Source organism: Lycium barbarum, chromosome 11 (genome assembly GCF_019175385.1).
Source record: "Lycium barbarum isolate Lr01 chromosome 11, ASM1917538v2, whole genome shotgun sequence".
NCBI classification, from domain to species: domain Eukaryota; kingdom Viridiplantae; phylum Streptophyta; class Magnoliopsida; order Solanales; family Solanaceae; genus Lycium; species Lycium barbarum.
Genome location: NC_083347.1, coordinates 32,792,590 through 32,798,421, shown reverse-complemented (window position 1 = coordinate 32,798,421; position 5,832 = coordinate 32,792,590). Strand labels below are relative to the sequence as shown.

The 5,832-nt window shown below is 39.2% G+C and overlaps 1 pseudogene; it reads right to left on the bottom strand.

Moving 5' to 3' along the window:
• Window positions 1–1,642: 1,642 nt before the first annotated feature.
• On the bottom strand, window positions 1,643–5,832 carry LOC132617182 (chaperonin CPN60, mitochondrial-like; annotated as a pseudogene).

The window sequence follows — 5,832 nt, the reverse complement described above, 5'->3', positions numbered from 1 at the left end:
TTTCCAATTGTGGTCATTTAAAGCACTTATAGGATTTCGCGGGATAGGCGAGATGGTGGAAGTGTTTAAGTTAAACGGTTGTTTGGGCTTGAAAATCCCATGTTGGCTTCTAGTGACCGTGCGGGTGGGCTGTTGGGCAGGCACGGGTGGGGCAATGGGGGGGAGGGGCTGCTGGGCAGTGGCCGTGCGGTTGGACTGCTGGGCAATGGGGGGAGGGGCTGCTGGTCAGTCACGGGTAGAGCAGTGGGGGGAAGGGACATCTGGGCAGTGGGGAGGTCGGGCTGGACCGAGGGAACGACGGGTGGAGTAGGCTACGACAGAAAATGCAAGGTGTATGGAGATATCCCATGGTCCAAAAAATCATAAGAAGTTGGGATTGGTGAGTGCAAGTTTGAGAAGGGAAATTGAGTTTCCTCAAAGATGACATGCCTTGATATGATGATTTGTTGGTGGATAAACCATAACATTTATAGCCTCTATGATTCAACGGATAGCCCAAAAATACACACAGGGTGGATCTTGCTTGCAACTTATGAATAGTTGTAGATAGAAAAAGTGGATAGCATAGACACCCAAAAACCCGGAGATGAGAATAGGAGGGGGTTCGTTGGTAGAGAACTTGCGTTGGTGATTTATACCCAAGGACTTTGGTGGGAAGTACATTAAGGAGGTATGTGGCCATTTGGAGAGCATGATGCCAAAAGGAGGGGGGCATGGAGGAGTGGACAAGAAGAGTGCGCACTATGTTGTTAATGGATTTAATTTTTCTTTCCGCTTTTCCATTTTGAGGAGAGGCATGGGGGCAAGAAAATCTGAAATTTAAACCATTGGAGGCGCAAAAAGATTGAAAATGCCCATTGGCGAACTCCCGCCCATTATCACATTGAATGTTTTTTATGTCTCTTTCGAATTGAGTCCGTATTAATGCCTTAAAAGATAGAAAAGTAGAATCACTACAAAAAAAACAGCGTTTAGTGACGGACGTATTCCGTCGCTAATCAACATATATCTGTTGCTAAACATGTGTTGCGACGGATTAGCGACGGAATGTCGTCTGTTACGATTTTGCGCGTTGCTAACCTATTAGCGACGGAAAAATGAAATCCGTAGCAAACTTAGCGACAGAGTAGCGACGTATGAGATCCGTTCCACATTATAGCAACGGATTATTTTGTTGCTATTGTTATGAATTCCGTGACTAATTTCATATTTCATTTCGTCATTTTAGTAAATTAGCGATGAAAACCATTGTTGCTAATCCGTCGCAAAATATTTGAATTATTTGTGCCTGCATTTAGCGACAATCTGTAGCCTACTGTTTTCCTTCTAGCAACGACCAATTCCGTGACTAGAGAATATTTTTCTAAAAACACAAGAAACATTAAAGTACATATAATTTACTGCGAGATGTATAAATTTCATCCCCTCACGATAATAGTTTTAACCAGAGAAGAGACCAAAACAAGAGTGTAAGACAGAAATGGACCTATCGCACTAACTTGTCAATCAAAAAGCTGAAAAAACTACAGACCTTAACCTACAAAAACATGAATTCGCAATGGTCCCTCTTACTATGGGTACAATGGGTGTTTTTCCTCTCACTATGATTCATCAAATCGAAATGGGTAGCAACCTAAATTTATTTCCTTTTCTAAACAATTGTGTCAAGCAACTACAATTACTGTTCTTGGCTTTTCCAATTAGTAGTCCATGCCACCCATGCCTCCCATGCCGCCGCCCATTGCTGGATCTTCCTTCTCGTCCTTAGGAAGCTCGACGACAACTGCTTCAGTTGTGGTCAAGAGAGACGAGACGCTGCATGGAACACAATATCGAAGGGAAGTTAGCAAGAATGTGAGAGGCCAATGTCTACGATGAAAGAACAAGAAAATAGAAAGTGTGTTATAGGCTAACCTGGCAGCATCGACCAAAGCAGTCCTAATCACTTTCAGTGGATCGATGATTCCTGCCTTTACCATGTCTACATATTCACCCTTGGCCGCGTCATATCCAAGATCAGGGTTTTCTTGCTCCAACAGTTTACCAACAACGACAACACCCTCTACTCCTGCATTAGAGGCTATTGTATGTACTGGTGTCTGCAATCATGAGTTAAACCATGGCATAAGTTGTGATCTACTCTATTTCTAAGGGGTTATATTGTAGACTAATTAACAAGAGTTAAAGAGCATAGCAAACCTTCAGAGCATTCTGAATGATTTGTACACCAATCTTCGGGTCAAAGTTGGATGTTGTTAATTTATCTAACTCTTTTGCTGCGTAAAGAAGAGCAATGCCACCACCTGCAAGGAAAAAAAAAACATTACTCATCTCTAACTATTTAGTTATTCCCAGTTAGCAAGGGAAATATGAGAGTACAATCACCTAGAACAATTCCTTCCTCCACAGCAGCCTTTGTAGCATTCAAAGCATCGGTGACTCTATCTTTCTTTTCACCAACCTCAGATTCACTAGCTCCTCCAATCTAAAAATCAATCCAGCAAAAATCAACATACATTGTACAATGGCATGTTGATTGAACTAACAGTTGTAGCATGTAGTACTCATTCACAAGTTGCAAACAAAAGGCATACCTTTAACACAGCGACACCTCCTGAAATCTTAGCTAGTCTTTCCTGCAACTTCTCCTTGTCATAGTCAGATGTGCTCAGTTCAATGGTTGATCTAATCTGCAAATACAAAGAGCACAAGTATAAGCTCAACACCCCATGCTGAAATGCGGTACTTGTACACATATGGGAGCAAAAGGAAGCAAGATAAAACCTGTTCACATTGTTCCTCTATGGACTTCTTCTCACCAGCACCATCAAGAATGACAGTATCATCCTTGGAGACAGCCACCTAGAAAAACGAATGCATGAGTAGATTAACTAGAAACGCCAAACAGAAATCACATTATGCACAATTTTCTCAAGCACTTATACATTCAAAAGAGAACAATATACAAAAGGAGAACCAACTACAGGCAAATGGTGGAGCAAAAATACCTTTTTACATGTTCCCAGCATCTCGAAGTCCATATTTTCAATGCTCAGTCCAAGCTCTTCTGTAACGACCTACCACACACAGCAGTAACAGACATTGGTTAGGTATCAGTAAGACAAACAACAACTATCTTATAATGAGCACAGTAGAACAGTTCTCACTTGGCCTCCAGTTAAAATGGCAAGATCTTGCAAATTAGCTTTCCTGTTTTCACCAAAGCCTGGTGCTTTGATGGCGCAAACCTGTAAACATTTACAGACAACACGTAAACACCAAACTGAGTAGTAGTTAAACAACAAACAGAAAAGCAAATACATCAGAAACATACCTTGATTCCAGCACGAAGCTTGTTCAAAATAAGAGTGGCAAGTGCTTCACTGTCCACATCTTCAGCTACAATTAAGAGGGGCCTTTGTCTCTGCATGCATGAAGTAACAGTAAGACAGACAGCTACATGGCCAATCTCATGGAAACCAAACCGAGAATCTCAGAAAGAGGATTACCTTCAAAGCCAACTCTAATGCTTTCACAACAGCATTAACGCTTGAGATCTTTTTCTCATGAATAAGAATTAGCGGGTCATCCAGTTCCTGCCAGACATATCAGAAGAATACTGAGTTTAAACAAGAAAGAATGTTGACACAGCTATCTTGAGCAAGCTTAACTAAGATTATCAAAACCAAAGACATACACATTTCTGATTCTTCTGATTTGTGATGAAGTATGGTCATATGTACCCCTATCCAGCTTCATCCCTTCAACAACTTCCAACTCGTTGAACAATGTCTTCCCATCCTGTGTGGTGATAGAAATGGGTTAACTACACATCTTAGCTAAAATGTACACCAAATGCATACAAATTGGACTATAACAAGATGTTTTTCATTACTGAGCAACAATAATTTATCAAAATTCCATATGCTCGATTTCTAGCCCAAATTCCCCCTATTTAGTTTCTGCCTTTTTACCTTCTACTAGTATCTCTTCCCTGAGTTCCTCTTCACAGTTTTAAAACTGGCAAAGATACCTGTGCAATTTCCTCAGATGTGCTGATCATCCGTGCTCTGCTTTTCAGGTTTGTTACAACAGAATCTACAGCCATGGTAATACCCCGTCTAAGATCCATTGCATTCATACCAGCTGCCACCGACTAGCATCCTTCAGCAAATATTGCTCGGGTGAGGACTGTTGCACAAGTGGTACCTGAAAAATAGAAAAGACAGAACCGCCCGCTAAATTAGGCTGGAAATTCATAAATTCGTTTCAACAATGTAGAGGCAATATTGGACTTATAAAGACTTACCATCACCAGCAACATCGTTTGTGGCATTGGCAACCTGTTTTACAAGGCTAGCATCAACATTTTTTATCTTATCCTTGAATTCAACACTCTTTGGAACAGTGACACCATCTTTTGTTACTTTGGGTGCACCCCAACTTTGTTCAATCACCACATTACGTCCCTACAACATAAGCATTTGGTGTCAATTGTCACCAATGATGATGAATCTGTTACCACCAGAAACCTAGAAGACACGGCGATAATGAATAACATTCTAATCTCCTAGAATTATGTCAGCAAAGAAACTGTTGTTGCCTCAGTGTTCTCCAAGCTCCAATAGCATAAACAAGGAGTAAAAAGAAAACAAGGCAACTAATTTCACTTGTGCTTCATGGGAACGAGTTGGCACGGAACATTGGAAGTTTGGCCAACCAGAGAGCGAAGCTTATCGACAGCTTCAAATAATTTTCAGCTGTACAATTTAGGTTGCATATGCCCTCAATGAGTACTTTCACTGTGTTACTGTTTGATCTAGTCTAATGACATGCCTAGATAATGGCTTTCATGTTTTCCATTTTTAGAAAATTAAAAGCTTGTGTCTCTGATATTGTTGCATTTTTTTTTTGTATAAATGGAAGCATGGATTCAATAAATGACCAAGTCAAATGAAAGACAACAGAGTCTCATCACAAACCATCATATCAACACAACATTTAATGTACACATGTACGAAAATAGAAGACTGTAATTTGCTAAAAACAAGAACATTTCACCAAAACTAGATTCTTAGCATGAGTTTTACTTGAATTCCCTCCAAGGGTCAAAACAATTGAACTTTACATATCTGGAAACTACATAACATAACAAGTACTATAAGTCACAATATTTTATACTAAACATTGTTTACATATAAATATATGAACAATCTATGTAACAAACAGTGTGTATTCACTAATGGGGTTGAATTGTTTACATATAAATATATGAACAATCTATGTAACAAACAGAGTGTATTCACTAATGGGGTTGATAAAAAATTCACCTTTGGACCCATAGTGACTTTAACAGCATCAGCAAGTTCTTCAATACCTTGAAGCATTGCAGCTCGAGCTTCAACACCAAATCTAATATCCTTTGCAGCATAACTTCTACTCCAATTTAACCTTCCACCAATCTGCAACAAAAACAATTTATAAACAGACAATCCAAAATACAGCTCTTCTTGATCTATACCAAAAAAAAAAAAGTACCTTGCAAAATATTACTCACTTGTTGGGTGTTGGTTCTTGCCACTCTGTACAAAAAAAGAAAATGGGTATTTGTTAAAAGTAATAAAGATTACATTTTTCTAACACAAAAAAGAAAAACAAGAAAATGGGTATTTCTTAAAAGTAATAAAGAATACATTTTTCTAACAGAAAAATCCAAGTTATAAAATGTGAATATTACCTGGCTTTGGAAGCAAGATTTGCTGCAAAACGATACATTTTGCTAATGAGAAATGTTGCTACGAGAGAAGAACAAGCTGAAATAACTAGTGAAAC